Consider the following 19,165-nt stretch of genomic DNA (forward strand, 5'->3'; position numbering starts at 1 on the left):
ATACAGCATTCTTCATGCAAAGAAATAATTTGTAGATCATAAGTATAAAGATGAATGAGAAAGATCATAAATGAAATAAACCTTATTTATAAAACATCAACCAAAAAAGGAGTAGAATTTTGTTTCTCTATTGAAAAACTCACTTGTTGCTTTTGAGTTTGGTCTTTCCTGCTTATTGGAGCTGGAATAAGGTACAAATGCTACTAATCCTTATGCAGAAATCAGGAATTCAACTTTCATGTGGGCAAGTATCTGATGAAAGACTGCACTCCATAATAAAGTACATTCTTATTGTTTATGATTAGATAGAGCTGTTGCAGGAGACCCATAGCTTTGACAGGGATGCTTTAACAGTTGTTTAAATTATTCTGTACTATCTAAACAGATGGAGAGTGTATGGAGAAAAATATATTAAATCCATGTTGGGAAATAAAATCTTGTGTATATAACTAAATATCTCCAGTAACCTGCCTCTGCAGTCACGTTTGCTTCTTCCAGAGCTGAACCATTCCTTGCAGATACTTCAGTAAGTCAAAGCATTGATAAAAATTCTGTAAAACTACCAAGTGTTCTAAAACATCCAGAAGTACATTTCTGCATTCAATAGCTTTACAGAACATAACATGACTGTGTCTAGTTTTGAAGAGATTTTTGTGATGGTGGGAGGAATGGAATCACTTGAAGATACTCTCAGTCATGTTCTGTTTCCTGAGCCCACGCTGTTAGAACTGCTGTATTTCTAAACTTGTCCCTGAAGCTGGACAAAGCTTAGTAAGCCTCTTGAAGGTCTCCTGCAGTATTCTGAATGGCTTTGGGTTACTGTGGAAAAGACTTTTTTCGAGTGCCCAAATGGAAATGCAGAATTGCTTGAGAAAGTGGTGAGCATAGTGGTCTCTCTAAATGAAACAGCAATATGGAGTGAAGAGTCCAAGGACTTGGGGTTTGTGGAAAAAAATTTGTTATATCCCTCTCGTAATGTCTCTGCAAACATAATTGACTCCATTAGGCTACTTCATGATTCTTTGTCAGAGTAGCCTGAATTTCACGAAACACTACAGTGTTCAGCTTTCAGGATTCTTTTTACATCCAGATTTTATTATCTTCATTTAGAGGTGAGGCATAACAGAATCAAAACAAGAGTATTAAAAATAGATTATTGGATTCTTGGTCAGTCAAGTTTGCCAGTCAAGAATTGAGGCATCATTCATCAGCTCACAAAAAACAGCAGCAACGAAAAGGTGCTACAGTTCCTGCAGTTGCTTTGTATTGGACACAGTTGTCTTTCATACAGTTTTCTTCACTAACTTCTGCAGTAAATGAAACCAGTGATTCTGCACTTAGCTTTGTGTAGCATTGCTGTTGCTCCTAAGTCTGAAAAATCAGGAAGTTTTCAGGAGGACTGTGATCATCTGATTACAAGTGCTTTCACATACATAGAGGAAGTAACGTAAGACTGACACTTAAACCGAGTATCTTACACTACAAACTTCAAAATTACTTTAAGAGTCCTACCCCAAGCCATGGTGTACAACAGTTAAATCTGGGTTGAAGGACAGACTAATAATACTGGAGCAAAGTTACATATAACAGAAAAAATCTTGTCTCACAATCAGCAATTGTTTTTACTTTAGTACTATAAATTAGTCCTCATACGTATACATACACATAGGAATAAATTTAGGGCAATGCAGGGAGCACAGATGAACATATTTGACAGCTAGTGATTGTATAGAAGCTGACTAAGAAGAGTTCCAGTTTAATCAGCTCAGCAGCCTCTCAAACAAGCTAAGTTAACATTTCAGTACTCAGCTCGGATAGCTTCTGAAGTACCAACTGAAAGTGGAACATAACATAATCCATTATGGATGGATGTTTGAGAAAAGAGTTGTTCTCAGCATAGATGTATTTTGTACTAAGCAATCATATGAGGCTGCTACATTCAAAAGTGCAACCCTGACTTTGCAGAAGACAGGCACTGAATCTGTGGCACTGTGACAGAAAAGCATGACATAAACCTACTTTTGAAGGGCATAAATGTTAAGGTTAAGCAGCACAGTACAGCAAGTGAGAGGAAATCAGGGATGGACAGAGGTACAAACAATGGAGTAAAAGACAACTTTTATTTACAATGAAATGCTTTCATAGAGACAGTCTTTGGCCAGTCTTTGAAAGTTTTTTCATTCTTTTAAAACCCTAGAGCTTACAGGGAAAATGCAATGAAATAAAAGGCTCACAGCCATGCATTGTTCCTACTGGCACGAATATATTCCTCCTTAAAGTTCAGGACTTAAAATAAGTACAGAGGTTTAACAAAGTGTTTACAGAAGGCTTTGATGAATGTAAATCGGGAGAACTGAAGAGAATTACATAAAAATCAAGTTCATATATTGTTAATTTAGTTACTACTATAAACAAGAGAGAAAGAAATGGTAGAAGAATTTTTGTTTTCCTCCACATATCTTTACTTTTTATTTATTTTCTCCTGAGCTTTGATTCTCGCTCCTCTCTTCCCCACCCTCCCCTCTTCCTTCCCCACTCTCCCCTCCCTCCCTCCCCCTTCCTACCTACTGAATCTTGTCTGAACTATTATGTGCCTGTTCCCTCCACACTGAATGACAATAGTTGAACTCCTCCTTTCTAGCTTTTAAGCACTTAGTCTTGTCATCATACATATAGCTGCAGTTTAACCTGTGACTAAGAAGATACTGCAAAGACTAAAAGGTCTGCAAAGCATGTGGTTCAAAGCTGCAGGCATGGAAAGCATGCCTTACATAACAATATTGATTTACCATCCATAAATTCTAGGTGCACTGAACCTGTCATGAACCATGTCACTTTCACATGAGCTAAGAAAACAATTTATATTTAGCTCTTCTGGCTATTTTTGACACTCTAAAAAGAAGAATGATTAATAGCTTACATTATCAAATTCACAGTGCTGTCAGCTGAAGTTATCTAGCTGCCTTCCTCCTCCTTTTCCAATGTGTTTTTAGAAGGAGTGAAAGATCCTACATGGCTTCTAAAAGGAGTACTTCAAGTTAGGTAGACCAGTAGACATCCAGACCGGCCTTTGGTTGTCCCTCCAATCTGACAAAAATGAATTCTAAAAAAAGCCTGGGAGGATGTGGCATAGACAGAGAAGAAAGCATGGGCATCTTCAGTGTAGTCTTTGGTACGATGGACTTGTTCTTGGATGTCACTGAGATACTGCTGATACCAGGCAGATATTGAACAAGATATTATTACAAACTTTTGCCAGAGCACTATGTGTTGTAAAGAAAGGCAAGGAATTCAGAAACACACTGCCTGCTTTTCTGCACAGAATAATTAAGGTATGAGTTCAGTGATCCTTATCCATTAGAAACAGCATGAAGTTGTATTGCTTCCTGTTGTACCTCTATCTGGTACAGATTCCAGGACTTTGTTTTCTCTTGTCTGCTTCCTATTCCACTGTAGCCACAGCTCTTGAAAATACCATCTAAACTTTTTCCACTTTGAACAGCATCTTCCAACAGAAGAATATTTAAGTATCTTGTTCTATAACTGCATATATGCATATAAACTGCATATTTGCATTCTTGTGTGAGTGGGTTTAAGTCATAACTGAGGTACTGTGTTTATAGAGATGAAGTGCATAACTTGCTTGATTAGGAAAGTATATTATATGCAAGCGTTGAACCATTCTACTAATGTTAAATGGTTTTGTTTAAGAGTTGAGTGCGCAGTTCTGTCAGAGCAGTAACTTGTCAGTGACACACTGTGAAGTTTCTTTAATTGATTAAAATATATATATCAGACATATTACGCCAAGTTTGTGAAGCACTGCATTAGCAAACAAAGAGTATTAGTTGCTCTGCTTTCCAGATTCAACTCATACAAAGGCTGAGCTGGGAACTCCTGAGATGAGTAACTGTTCTAGTTAAGTCTGAACAAAGAGGCTTTATCTCTGAGTGTGTATGGAAGTCTTGCATCTCTTCTTGCAAGGGAAATTGCTTGCCGAAGCTTGGAATTCAATTGCATTAATCCCTCACGCTCTGCCAAATTGTTTCATCTTCTCTATGGAGGTAGGGAAGGCTCTTTAGTAGAATTTGATGAGAATAAGACTCCAGATGCATGTAGTAACTTTCCTCTTTTTACATCCTCTGCTATAAGGAATGATTTTCAGATCTGTCCAGAAGCTTTGTAAACTTAATTGAGAGCAGTCAAGGATTATCTTTGTCAAGGGCCACTTACAGGCAGCTGCTGGATAACTGCATGCTATCCTGCCAAGGATCAAGAACAAGACAGTGAATGCCAAATTCTTCTGCTTTTTGACCTAAACTTGAATGGATATTGTGTTATGAAAATTCATGCAGGCATAACAAGCAAAGCTTTGGATATGTCAAGGGAGAAACTGAATATTTATACTTACTAATTGGTAAACTCTGATGCAGTAAAAAGATTAAGTCTGACCTTCAGTGAAAGCCTGTCTTTTAATCCAGTAGAGAGGAACACTAGTTTCGGCAAAAACCTTGGAGAAAATGTTGCATACAGTTTTAAAGGAATACAACTGCTGTAGAGACAGCAGTCCCAGGTGTTCCAGATTCCCTGAACATCACTTAGTAAGAATGCCAGTTTCAGGCATAGTTTAGTGTCCAGGTTTTATCAATATTCTGTATCATGACATGCAGCAGGCTGTTGGGTGCTGGTACACAGCGTGCTGTGGAGCTGCACTTTTTAGGTCCTGTGATTCTAGCAGTCTCATCTATTCCAACATGAGTTCTGGCTCTCTGAGAGGAAGATATGCTGAGGAGAAGGTGCTACTACTGTAGTCCTGATTCTGAGTGATGGGCATGCAGTGTGGTTGCAGCACTGTTGGAACATCCTTCTCTCTCATTTGTTTGATTTACTTCCGGAAACTTTTTTTTTTTTTTTTTTTTTATCATTATCTTTAAAAAAAAAAAACAAACATCATTTTTACAGTTGCTAGTGAATATATTATCTTTCCTTATCTTAATTGGTTAATTTTTGTTTTTCTTCTCCCTCAGAAGTGGATGGGAAGATGGAAGGGGCAAGGGTGACCATCTCCCCATTCTTTCCCACCTCCATTGCCCATGAAACCACAACTGTTAGGAATCATTTCTTGCTCGCAGAGACACACTGATCCTGAGCTTGGAGATATGATGTAATCAGGAAAAGCCAGTCATAAAACACTTCCTTATGTGCTTAAGAAAGCATAGCTTTGAGGAGTTCTTAGCACAGTTTTTGTCTGACCTTTCCTGACACTACCTGTTTCAGTTGAGAATGATACTTTAACTCCTTCTTTGCAATTATGAAAGTCTATAGTAAAGGCAGAGAGGTTTTGTCACCAGTATTAGAAATTGCTCACATTTCATCCTTACTTTTTAGGACTAAGGAATAGATGTCCAAGTACATTTAATGATTTCTCCAGGCAAACAGGAATAACAAAGAGGACAACAAGGATCATCTTCCATGATACTACTGATCAAAGACATATTGTACCTTATAATAAATTTGTTGAAAGATACAACTGATGCAGCAGGTCACTGTGTACTCGCCTATTTCTGATGTCCACTTTTGAGTTATTTTTCTCCTATTCAGTAGAAGACATTTTGAAGTCAGATAAGGGATAAGAAAAGTTTCTAAATGTGACGTCATTGCATATGACAGTGCTGTGCGGGTGTTTGCATTGTCTTAGTTTCAGTTCCTTTAAAGTCATTGAAGGAAGGTGCAAGTAATTGCGATTCTCAGTATTCTCACAACATCCTTGGTAAAAGGGTAGTACATGCAAAGTCTTTGATGGAATATTTTAAATTGCATATGCAGAGTTATCCTCTTTCCCGAAGGATTTCATCAGTTGCAGCTGGTGGGAAGAAGTGAATACAATACACAGCACCTGGTAGACCAAAGGATGATGACAATGAAGCAGTACATGACCACTGTGTACCTTGAATTGCTAGTTCTCAACAGCAGTTACTGTTAAGATGGAGGGTTTTTGTAGGCTAAGTTTGAGGTTCTATCTGTTAAGTGAAGATCACAGCTTATTTATTATAGGTGTCATGACTGCATTGGTCAAATTAAGGTTCCAACATACAGAAAATTTAAAAAAAGAATGACTGAAGCAGAAAGCAGCCAGAAAAATTGCCATGCTGCTCGGGGTAGACAGTTCTATCCATTCCAGTTATGGTGAACTACTAAACATACAACACCTAATGAGTTTTTCTATCTTAATTCTAAACGTTATTTACTAGCTTCTTTTTTCCATGTATGCACTCACTGCTTACAGTCACTGCTGAGATTTAGTTCCCATAAGACTTTCTCATCCTGGGCTGAAAGTTACAAGTTTAACTAAACATTCTGTAGCTACTGTCTCACAATCGTTACCTGTGCTTCATTTTTCCAATCAGACAACTAAAAACCATGAGGTTCTAAACTCCTTTGCTAGTGCTTGCAGAAGTCTTTATGGCTCAGATATTATAGATAATGATGGGTCTTATATATCTTTATGACACAGCAGTCATAAAACTAAAAGTTATCACAGTATTTGAGATGGACTTTTAATTGTGCTCATAACTCACTGAAAATTCCTCACTGTGTATCCAGTGTGTTATTCAGGTCAAACATAAAATGTGTTTGTTGGCTGAGAGAACAGATAGTTCAGGATTAAGCCATTTTCTAACTAGATTTAAAAGAAAGGAAAGCTGAAAGGTCTTAATCATGGTTTTATGAAGGGATTTACCTATCCATACATGTAACAATCCCATTAGATAGTGCCAAAGTCATCTAGAGCTCTATAGTTTCTTTTCTGCTAAGCCCTTTCATGTAATTTCTAGGTGACTGAATGGAAAACACACCTTAGTGTTGACAGGTCGGGACAAATTTATGACCAATGCTAAGAATACTGCTAGTCAAAGGCTTTTCTGACCTATAGCAGTTACACCATTCACTGTGTTACCCAGCCTGATTTAAATAGTCTCCTTTCTATAATTTTAGGAGGCCTTAAGTTCCTCCACTTCCCCAGAACATTTATGTATTCATTCAGCTGTACCCAGACCTATTGATCACAGCCAGGAGAGTTAGTAGTTAACTAAGACCAAATTATTCCCTTTTTCTCCTAACAGGTTCTTAAAGAATTATTTTCTGATTAGTGGGAAAACTTAGTCTTTCAAAGAAGCAACTAAAAACAAACTTCAGGGAGAGACAGCTGTTTTGAAAACCTAAATATTCCTTCTGCTAGACTATAGAGACTTTACATTATTTTGTCTTTTAAACTTGCTAGATCTATCACTTAATTTTTACAGTTTCTAATTTAGTATGAACTGAAGGACATTTCCAGGACAACCGAATCTGGCATTATCTCTATAATTTTCTCACAGACATTCATGTGGATACCATTAACAGATGCTGATTTGATAATGAACTACCTGAGTAACCTAGCTGATCTCAGAAAAAAAAAAGGGAGGTGGGATGATGGTGGAATGATTTCTGGTCATCTGTATCTTTACTTTCATCCTGCAAAAGGCACAAACTTTCCATGTCACCACTGTCAACAGTGTCACCTTGTGTTTATTCTGGAAGTGATCTTCTAGATTGCAGAAACAGATACATAGCAACCCTTTTTGCAACTCAGAAAGAGCAGTTGAAATTATTTGTACCTTGTAGTCTTCTCAAGAAGTCAAATGTCCTGAGTTTTCATCACTTGTGATGACTGATAATGGTTAGTTTAAGAGGATGATCACCACATGGTGGATGCTCCATCCCTGAAGACACTCAAGGTCAGGCTGGGAGGAGCTCCCAGCAGGGGAGCTGGACTAGAGGCCTTCCAACGCAAACGATTCTGTAATTCTACTAAGTTTAACCAAAGTGACAGACCAATCACTTAGGATGTCTGAATGTCCATTTTCAACACAGTACTACTAAGAAAAAAAAGAGTTTAAAAAGTCATTTGGAATTATGGAGGTCTCTGTAGGGCTTATGAGATCACTGTTGTATGTTTTCCATCTGCTTTCCCCATTAGAGGAGTTAGAAGGGTTCTCATCTCTGTTCGTTGTTCATGGGAGGAAACTAGAAGAAATGTGGAACCCTTGAAACCTGTGTCTCTTTTCTGGATAAATTACAAGGAGAGCTGGAGAAAGTCAGCTGGATGCATCTGTGTAGGTGTAAGTACCTACCTAGCTTCTTGAGCTAGAGCATTTTCACATTTATGAGTGAATTTGGCTAGAATTTTTTCTAGGACACAGAGGCAAGTACATTTGCATGCAATCCATCTTCTTGAAAAGGAGATGAATCCTTATTGTCTTAACTGCCATTCCGCGGATGATTCTTGGACTTACAGAAGCAGGAGCTGTCGCTCAGCCCATTGCAGTGGCCCTTTCATCTGAGTGGATGAGGTGCCTACCTCCTCTCAGAGGTTTGCAGAATGGCAAGAGGAGCAGGCACTTCTGACACTGTGTTTACAACAAAGAGTTTTACCTCTGAGATTCCCATTTTCATTCCCCTTTCCATTTGAGAATACGTCACCTTTTGTTTGTCATTGCTCTTCTCATGTCAGTGCAGTGGAAAGCCTCCACTGCAAGAAAGTGGAAAGGTATAAATGGTGTGCTCTTTGTCAAATCCCTGGAGGTGTTACTTTGAACTTCTTTAATTGGAGATATGTGCATTTCTAATGAAAATTACATGTTCAACAGTCTTTTTAAAGGAAAAATAGGAACCCACATATATTTTTAGTTTGAATATCTTGTGTTTTGGCAATCAACAGAGGCACCACATTTTCCTGAGAAAGAGCTAGAATAACCTTGTATTTCTGTTTAAAAAACAGTGATTGTTACCTTCCCACACATTATCTTACATTTATTTCATCTGCCTGCTTTCTCTGAGGCAGACCAATTATACATATGTTGCTCTTTGACAACTATTGCTTTAACTTGATCTTGAATTATTTTAGCAATATTCAGTAACTTTGCCAGTATTACAAATTCTCATAATTCCAAGCTTTCTTTTAGTGTTCTGAACCTCCAAAAGACTCCCAAACTAACAAAAAGCATAACAAATCAAACCAAAGAAACCGCTGCGTCCGAATGTGTAAACTGTTCTTATTCAGGATATAAACTGAATGAATTTATCCTTATTTTAAGGGCAAGAACAGAATACAAATAATCTCAAATGCCACAGGATCATAGAATTGCTCACGTTGGAAAATACCTAAATAACACCCAAAAAACCCAAATGTTACTTATTAGCTAAGGGGTCTCTGAGCAAAAGCTTAGAATTTGTGTGGAAATTTGATAGAGGTGAATGCAATTCCTCATTGTCTCCAGATATGTTCTGTGTTAGGAAATTTTTACTTTGAGGCAACTTGCATACACGTTTGTTCTTAAATGTGAAGAGATTAAAAAAAAAAAAATAAAAAAAATGCACTGGACAGAGTCCTAATTTTGTAAGTGTAAATCTTAAGGGTTTTCTTGGCAAAAGGTTCTTGCTTTCCATTAATTATTGAGTTGCATATTTTATATATGGATGTATAAAACATATTAAGAGCCGTATTAGTGGCCTCAGCAGTTACAATTTTTTGATACCACATTTTGTCTTACAAATGAGAGAGTAGCCACAGTATCCAAAGATTGCATGTACCTCCATGCTTATTTATATGAGCAGACATCTTTTACAGTCCTAGTTCTCTTCTTAATTCTGCAAAATCTTACTGTATTTTAAATATTTAAATATTTCAATATTTTAATATTTAAAATATTAATTTATAATAATTAATTTCGTATCTATTTTAATAGATAATATTAAAAATATAAGACATTGCTGAATTAAAGCAGCTGAATTCTACTGTAGTTATTTGCCAATACATTTTATTGTTGGCCCCAGGGCACTGAGAGAAAACATCGGCTTTTATGGGAATACTGTTTACCGTTTTATTGAATTCTGATAAACATTGTGAGTAACATAGGTGAAATCTTGACCTTTTGAAAGAGACTGAGAGAAAGGATTTTTCTTGAAGAAAAATGATTTTGTTTAGCCAAGATTGTGGGATCTGCATGGTGTACTATGATAAAAACAGGGCTGGGGGAAGGGTTGCAGGGAAGTAAGAAGCCCAAAATGCAATAAATCATTTTGCACCACAGAACTGTCAAAGTACATATACTGTTTCATTCAGATGTGAGCACAAGTTTCTGATCACAGAGATGCTGTTGTCAAACTAGGAAAAGAGTTCATACCGCAGCGTTCAATTTAAATGAATACTTTTTCTCCTGCAAGCTGCAGGAAGCTTAAGATTTAACTTATATATGCACACGAAATAATTTCTTCCCTGCATTAGCATAGAGAGCTTTAGATGTCACTCTACCTGGATAAATGCTGAAAGAATATGGATTAATAACTAATGTAGGTATCAAACAATCATCTGGTTGGTGGTACAGGAAAATGGTCTTTGCTACTCTCAATGATTTGCCTTTATCCTTCTTTATGAGTGACATCAAGGACCGAGTCAGAGACTCTATTCCTTGAGTGTAATTCCTACATTCTGCATGATGCTATAGAATCGAACAGATTTTGTCTAGAACCTCCTTTTAAGTGTAGGCAGATGCTGTCTCTGAACCCTGAGCCTTCTAAATTTGTCATATGTCAGATCAAACAAGTACTTTTTTGTCTCCCAATTTGCAAATAATTGTGTAGGAAAACAATATTGACAAAACTTGTTTTTGAAGTGCCATCAACTTTGGGAAAGTGTCTGAATGAGAAGTAAAGAATGTATCAGGAATTGGTATTACTCAGTTGAACAGTTGTGGCAAAAAACAATGCTGCTTCTGTTGTGTGGATGCTCTTGCAAGACAAAGATGTTCCAACAAAACATGTTGGGGTGGGAAGATATACTGTTGGCAGCCCCTGTTTTTCTCCCTACAGAATTAAATACAATGTGTAGGGTTTGTGGCTAAAATACAAAAGATACAGAACTGAAATATCAGTTACTTTCCTCCTCTTACTTGTCCATGTACATGTCTGGTTCGGTCTAAAAAAAATAATACCTTCTATTGGTTTCCCAATCTTTCTGTTCTTCTGGAATCTTGCAGTTTTTTTGGAGTCTTAAAAAGCATACAGCTTCCAAAACAGACATACTGTGTGCTGCTATTTCCATCAAAAATTATCTGCAGGATTACCAGGTCACAGGAAATTATGATTCATTTCAAATGGGAACAAAGTCATACTCAGAAATAAGAAAAATACTGTAAAAGGATATTTCTGAGGTTCATAACCCTCTCTTACAGTATTCTGGTGAGATTAAAGCTGAAATCAAAATATATTACGTCAATGTAAATTAAATCCTACATTACTTTGCTTGAATAATTTTGGATGGGCAGAATATGTTCGCTCACATTAAGTAGCAAATTGTTACATTCAGAAAATCTGGACAGATGTGTTACTGGATGTATGACATTAAGTGCAAAGGGCAGATGAGCTGATGAAGCCATAATGATAATTTCAGCAACTGTGACCAGAAGTTGAATAATAATGAAGATGCTGTTACATTTGCACTCTTGATTCCTTCCTTCAGATCGGGCCTGGTTGTACCTTTAAGCTCTCTGACAATCACTTTATCTGCTCTGAATACTCAGTATTCTACGCTATCGAAACCTTTGAAAAATGCCAGGGAAAACAAATAGAAGAAAATAGTGAATAGTCAGTGGCACTAAACAAATAGCATTCAGCTATTGCTTTCATGATTCCAAAGCTTTAACATTATAATTTGTTGAGCCACAAAAATACATTAACTTCAGCTTCAACATTTTTTTTTATGATAATAACAAAGTGTTGTTTCAGTGGCACAGAAGTCATTCATACCTGATGCTTTCTTATTTTTTCTCCTATGGCAAAACTTATTGTAGAACAACTTGTAGAAACTAGGATCACAATATGTGATGTGCATGTAAAAAAATCTCTCCTTAAGTGTAAAGTATAGTAAAGACTGTGTTGCTTTGTTGACAAGCTACTCTTCAAGCTTTCAAGGCTTTTTCTCCCAGAAAAAAAAACACTGGGATGGTATGTGAATATATCTGGACTTTTCTTGGAGCTGTTGTGTTTTCAACCTTTTATCTTCACTTTTGATAGGTATACCTTCTTACATATGACAACTTGAAAAGTATAGTTTAATTAATCAGTTGTTGCTTAGATACTGTCATTCTTCTTTGACCTAGAACTGCACTCCTAAATCAAGTTTAGGCAAGTTGGATGAAGCTCTAAAATAGCTTTACAGTAAAAAAAGTCAATCATTGTCAAGACAACACTTTTTCCTCAAAGTTCACATAGAGTTGTTAATTTGATGAAATTTTCTTCTGCTTTCTTTCTGTACCGGGATTAACAGTCCTAGTAGCTAGATTACAGAACAGATTATTTTTTCAGGAAAATTTTGACTTTTCTTGCAACAAATCAATATATATTTTATTTTTCTTTATTTTATTATTTAATTTTGTTGTTGTTGTCATTTTGCTTTTAGAAAACAAAACAGAGCTTCTTATGAATAATATACACAAGTTACTCAACATTAAGTTTGGAAAGCAAATTTAGAGTTTGGTTTCAAAACTAAGTTTTACTTCTGTAAACATTAGAACAAGTCATTCTTGTTAGCAATGGTACCATACAATGTAGCAGGTAATTTATGTTTCATTGCAGAGGAGACTGAGAGAACAATTTGTCTTTAAGCGAAAAACACCAAACATCAGAAATGCTTACGTATAGAGATATAAGTAGTATATCTTAATATGCTTAATATATGCTTCTGTGTATCATGCTGATAATTGCAATAATGAATATTACCTTTGTAAAATGGAAAACTGAAGGTCACTAATGCTTTACACACAACTGTATCTATGCCTTGTTCAGCTAGCAAGCAGAATGAAAATGGGGAATCTAGAAATTAAAGAGCATACACAGTGCATGCATCAGCTAACTCTAAATAACCTGAGCTTACTAGTTTATTCAACATCAGTTTAATCTCTCAAACATAATTTCAGTGTTGATCTACACATTAATATGGAGGTGCTCTTTAACAGGAAAAGTTTCAGAGAAAAAATTTTACTTCATCCTTCCTTTTCCTCTCCATTCAATGTCACTAAGGCAGGACAGGCCAAGAAAAAGGAAAATTTCTGCCTGGAAATGTGAGAATGATCTAATGATCATTGAGTTGTGGAATCATGGAATCACAGAACAGTTTGGGTTGGAAGGGACCTCAAAGCCCACCCAGTTCCAGACCCCTGCTATGGGCTAGTTGACATGCACCAGCTCAGGTTGCGCAGGGCCCCATCCAACCTGGCCTTGACGTCCATAAAGTAACAGGTGAGTGGTGAATCGGAATCAGAGGTCTGTGTAGAGGTAGATGAAGCAGACTGCAGCAGTCAATCACAGCAAGGTTTCTGCTTGTTTGCTTTTGCTGCTTTGTTTTTCCTCCCTTAGGGAGTTGTGGCAAGAACTTTGTTGTTCAGATTTAAAATCCATTTATCTGACCTAAGCAAGATGGCAATGATGAAAAAGGTATTATTTGACTGCAGGAAAAATGCAGATTTAGTAATTTTGCTTTTAAACACGTTATTATTATGGATTCACAAAACACTGCAAGTGTTCTTAGCTAAAAAGCTTTTTGAATAATTTTGAGCTTTTCAGTAATACTAACTATACATTTTTTCTTATTATGCAGAAGCTGTAATTTTTGCTGTAGCCTTATGTCGTCTTCTCTTTTTAAAAAAATCACAGAAAAGGTGCTATGGCTTTGACAGATCCATACTCACAAGCTCATTATTAACTTGGTTGTTTTTGCTTTGTTTTGTTTTTTTAACCAAGCAATTAGAAGGTCCAATCGCACTGATAGTGTAGTTTTTATTATCTTAGGTTGTGCAGAAGAGACAAGTGATGGAAATGAAGAACATTTTCTTCTGAGTTTTAATAGAACCAGATAACAGGACATGTTCCTCCATCTGTGGCCCTCTGCATAATGTATATTCATAAATGACAACTCAATTCACAAAACACAGATGAAAGTTTTGCACAGAAAAAGTAAATTGCTCTTGACTGAATCTCTTCTTTAGTCTGAGAAGTTCAGATTAATGAAATTGCAATGTTAATGCATTAATGTAAATGCATTACATGATATTTATTACCCTTGTCTTGTGGAAGAGAAGGTGAGGGGTAACGGAATTTTTCTCTTGTGGGCATTTTCTAAGGAATGTTTTAACTTTTCTGTCTGTAATTCTTGGCTATGTCGACCTTCTTTAAAATAAGGCAGCTTTCATCACAACAGAGATAACAGAGGCTGCTGGAAGGTAAAATTGTTTTTGTTCTTCTTCATCACCTTATCAGAAGCCTGTTTCCCGGGAAAAAGAAGGTACTAGAAGTTTATGTGCTTCCTGTGGTGCAGAAATCTCTCTTATTAATAGCCCTAAGCTAGTTTTAGTAACTGATGCTGACATCTGTTTTGCCTCTTGCAATCCAGCTCCCTGCCATGAGCTTCTACAGGCTGCTTTTCTGTTCACATGAAACAGAGCTGCAGCTGCAGGGACCACCCTCAGCATAGCAGGCCCTGACCCTGTGGTTTTGTTTGTTTGTTTATTTTGTTTTTTGTTTTGTGTCTGTGTGGGGGGGGTTGTTTGTTTTTTTTGTTTGTTTGTTTTTAAACACAGCTTTTTACCTGTCATTTTTGATACTGCTTTTCACTAAGGATTTGTCTGACAAGGTTTGAAGGATTTGATGTCTTCTTTCAGTCTCTGGTTTCAACAAAAGCTTTCTGTTTGTGAAGGAAATGCAGTACATGCTGTTTCCTACTAAAGATAACTTTAAGATAGGATTGGAAAAGGAACCTTGTAAGGTGGCTTGATGACCAGGAGCAAGGGCTACGTCTATCTGGGAGCTCTCTGCATTATTTTTGCAAGAGGACTGTGACATACTGCCAAAAGTTGGATAAGCTGTCATCCGGCGACATGAAAGCTTTACTGATTTTTGATGCATGTCTTTTCTGTGCTTCTTAAATTGTTGTTATAAACATTTGTCAATATATACATTACTGTTGTCTCAGATCCTAGTAACTTTTAGATGTGCTGTCCACATATGCTGGTATACTGAGTAACATTGACTGAATCTGAACATTATTAAGTCAGCCTTCTGGTGCTCGTTTTAAAAACAAGTGAATTTGTACACAAGCTTCCCTACCTTATTAAACAGAAGAAGGGAAGGAAAGATTTGCTTAGAAACTGCACTGTGTTAAGATTTAGCTGACAGCTGATTTTGTTTTTACAACTTTTAGAAATGAGTTTGAAATAGAAGGAATCAAAACAGTTTTAGAACTGTATAAATCTTACAGTTGATGCCACATTTACTTAGCTCATTTTTATACATTGCTATATGAGCTGTGATAATCTTTACCCTGTTCATTATTGACAAACATTTTTTATATATCTGTATGGTGAAAATTTATAATGCTTGGGCTTAATACAGCCTGACAGGAGAAAAACAAAAATTATATGAATATCAGCACAGGAAGTTCCGCACAAATGTGCGCAAGAACTTCTTTACAGTGAGGTGACGGAGCACTGGCACAGGCTGCCCAGGGAGGTGGTGGAGTCTCCTTCTCTGGAGATGTTCCAGACCTGCCTGGATGCCTACCTGTGCGACCTGCTGTAGGGAACCTGCTTTGGCAGGGGGGTTGGACTCGATGATCCCTGGAGGTCCCTTCCAACCCCTACAATTCTGTGATTCTGTGATTAGACACAAGCAGATGAAAATCAGAACTCTTTGAAATAATGTTCTATATTATATAAAAAAAATACTAGGGTGAATGTAGTATGGAATAATTGTGATCACAGTCAGACTGCTAATGTTCGTTACTGCATCTTTCAGTCACCTTGATGACACTTCTAAGATAAAGGCAGCAAGTAATTGGGTGAAAGATTCATAATTATTTTTTCCTTTTACTATAATGCCTGCAGCAAGCATGTATTATTGCAGCTATATGCACCAAGGTTCAGAAATCTCTTGTCCAAGGAGAGAGCTCCAGGGTGAAGACTTCCCTTGGATTGATAGGAAGGAACTTGCTCTCCATCACTACAAAAGCTAATGATCTAACTACTCTTTTATCGAACTTCCTAATTTTGTAGCCTAAAGATAGCTGCCTAAAACAGAATCCACGTTCTGCTCCACTGTTTTGCATTGCTCTGATGGTTTAGTCATTACAGTTTCACCTCATATTGTTAAATGAACTGTGGTGTGTGTGAGACAGTTTGACTTTTTCTAACAACAGCACTTATGGAAAACAGCATTTGTGGAAATCAGCCTTTGGAGCATAAAATCCAGAAGGATCTTTATTACTAACATTTGTTTAAAAATATGTTCAAATCTTGCTTTTTTAATAATTAGCTCTTTTTTCTTCATTCAGTTTTCCTAATAACCTTTAAGTTAATCTGGAACAGCATCAAGTTATTCAAATGCCTTGGTTACTATTATGTTGTTTGATTTGTGCTATAAAATGTAGGAAGATAATAAAAGTGTGGTAGAATGACTGGGAAGGGAAATCAGACCAAGCAGACAAATATGCAAATTGGTTTAAAAGGGAACAGTCATCAAAACCTTTACGTGAGACATTTTCCTGTGTGTGTGGAAACTACGTGAAAAACAGTGAAAAGAAAAATTATTCTTTCTTTTTAAGACAAAGATGCAGCTCTGCATTTTTGTTGGTAGCTGCATGAGAAGGAGTGACTGGTTGGCATTCCGATAAGCTATCCTAGGCACTGTAGTTACAGGTAGCCAATTAGACCAGTGACTTCTTGACAGGAGTAAGATCATAGAATCATTGAATAGTTTAAGTTGAAGTGGGTCTTAAAGATTATTCTGCTACAACCCCTCTGCTGTGAGCAGCATTGCCATGATCAGGCTGTACTGGGTCTCATCTGAACTGTCCTCAGACACCCCAAGAGGTGAAGAAGCCACAACATATTTGGACAACCTGTACAGTAAAGTGTCTGATTTTTATCAAACTCTCACTTCTCCTGATTGCTGATGGAGTACAGTAGCAAAGGGCTGACTCCCAGGCTGTGATCAGCTTGTGCCTATTTTCCTGAACATGAAGAGGCTGGTTGCTGAGTACATTGTCAGTTTCTACTTTTCAATCTAATTATTAGCTAAACGCCAGAAATGAGGAGGCTATGAGAAAGATGCCTCTCATGTTCTAGAGAATAAGCTAATTATCCCAGAAGCTCAAGGAGAAAATAAATCAAGACAAAAGAAAATCAAATTCTCTTCGTTACAACCCAAACTGTCAATGAAATGCATAAGACAAAGCAGGGAACCTTTAAAAAAAATATATTAGTCTTGTGTCTAGGCAGGATCAAAACTGTGGAGCTGTCATTATTACAGCATGGTATTAACATGTATCCTTCAAGCTTTTCACTGATGCAGCTTTCATTGTAGGAGTCCCTCTCTTGGCTTCCAGTGCTTCTTTTTCCTTCCAGTTAGAAAAATGTACTTACTCTTGCCAAATTGTGATGCAGTTTAATATTACTCTACACTCTTCACACCTCTGGTGCAGCTTTCCCATGCCTCAGGGTTGTTAACTAGTTTTTCCTTCTCTAGATTAACCAGCCCTGATTACACAAGTGTTTTCTAGATCATTTTTTTTTCTTTCTGTATTTATTTATTCTTCTTATTTCTGGACTTCAAGTCTCTAAGATGCAACTTCCTCTGCTTTGGTTATGACACTCTTATGTCATCGACTATGTTACTTTCTTGTTTTGTAGCACAGTGCATTAGTGACTCTAGACTACCTGAGTCAGTTAGCTGACTACTGACTAGTTAATAGTTCTGTAAATCAATTTATGCAACTGAATATGTCTACTCACACAGTGAATTTTGTTCTTGTTCTTACCAAATTGTTTCTTCTGTATTCAGTAGTTTTTTGCTCCAACTAGGGACATGCTTTGTTTAATCATTAATTTTATCTTCTGGTGTTACTGAGAATTTCTAGCTCAGTGACTACATAGAATTAAATAAGGGTCCATAGTCTGGAATCACAAATGAAAATACTGAATTGAGAAAGTTCTGTGTAATTTCACTTGATAGATCGTTTCATTGGTACATGAAGTATAAGTGCATTTTTTTCTCCCAGTTTTATACTTGTGTAAGATTTTTTGTCCCTCAATTTGCCAACAGTTCTGCTCTGTAAGACAGGATCCTTGCTTAATTCAAGACATATGTGCTGCATTAACTGCTATTGTCATTAGTACCAGACAAAATTACATATGCAGATGACTCAAAGTTGGGAAGAACTGCCTGGGTGTAGGAAGGCCTTTCAGAGGAGTCTGGACAGCTGAATTGCTGGGCTGAGGGATGAGACAAAGTTCAGCAAGTCCGAGTGCCGGGTCCTACGCTTTGGTCACAACAGCTCCAGGCAGTGCTACAGGCTTGGGGTTGAGCAGCTAGAAGGCTGTGCAGAGAGAGACCTGGAGGTTTTGGTCAATGCTTTGCTGAACATGAGCCAGCAGTGTGCCCAGGTGGCCAAAAAGGCCAATGGCATCCTGACTTACATCAGAAATAGAGAAGCCAGCAGCAGCAGGGAGGAGATCATCTCTCTGTAGTTAGCTCTGGTGAGGCTGCACCTTGAGAACAGTGTTCAGTTTTTGGCCCCTCACTGCCAGAAATACATCAGTGACCTGGAGTGTGTCCTGAGAAGGGCAATGAAGCCGTAAGAGGTTTGGAACACAAGACTTTTTGAAAACAGTTGAGGGAACTGGATTTGTTTGGTCTGGAGGAGGCTCAGGGAAGACATTATTGCCCTCTGCATCTACCTGAAAGGAGGTTGTGGCAAGGTGGTATGTAATAGGATAGGACAAGAGAGGCCTCAAATTGCATTAGGGGAAGGTCGAGTTGGATGTTAGGAAAGGCTTCTCTAAATGAGTGGTCAGATCCTGGAATGACACCTGGGAGTTGTCCAAGAAATGTGTAGATATGGTACTTAGGAACATATTTTAGTCAGCAACATTGGTTGAAGGTGGACACACAGAGTAGATGATCTAAGATGTCTTTTCTAACCTTAATGATTCTATCATTCTACAATTCTGTGATTCTGTGATTCTATGAAAGAAGCAAATAAATTTACAAAAGTCTGTACTGTTACTAATGAATTTTG

This window comes from Tympanuchus pallidicinctus, unplaced genomic scaffold, assembly GCF_026119805.1.
Source record: "Tympanuchus pallidicinctus isolate F22 unplaced genomic scaffold, pur_lepc_1.0 scaffold4, whole genome shotgun sequence".
Taxonomy (NCBI): domain Eukaryota; kingdom Metazoa; phylum Chordata; class Aves; order Galliformes; family Phasianidae; genus Tympanuchus; species Tympanuchus pallidicinctus.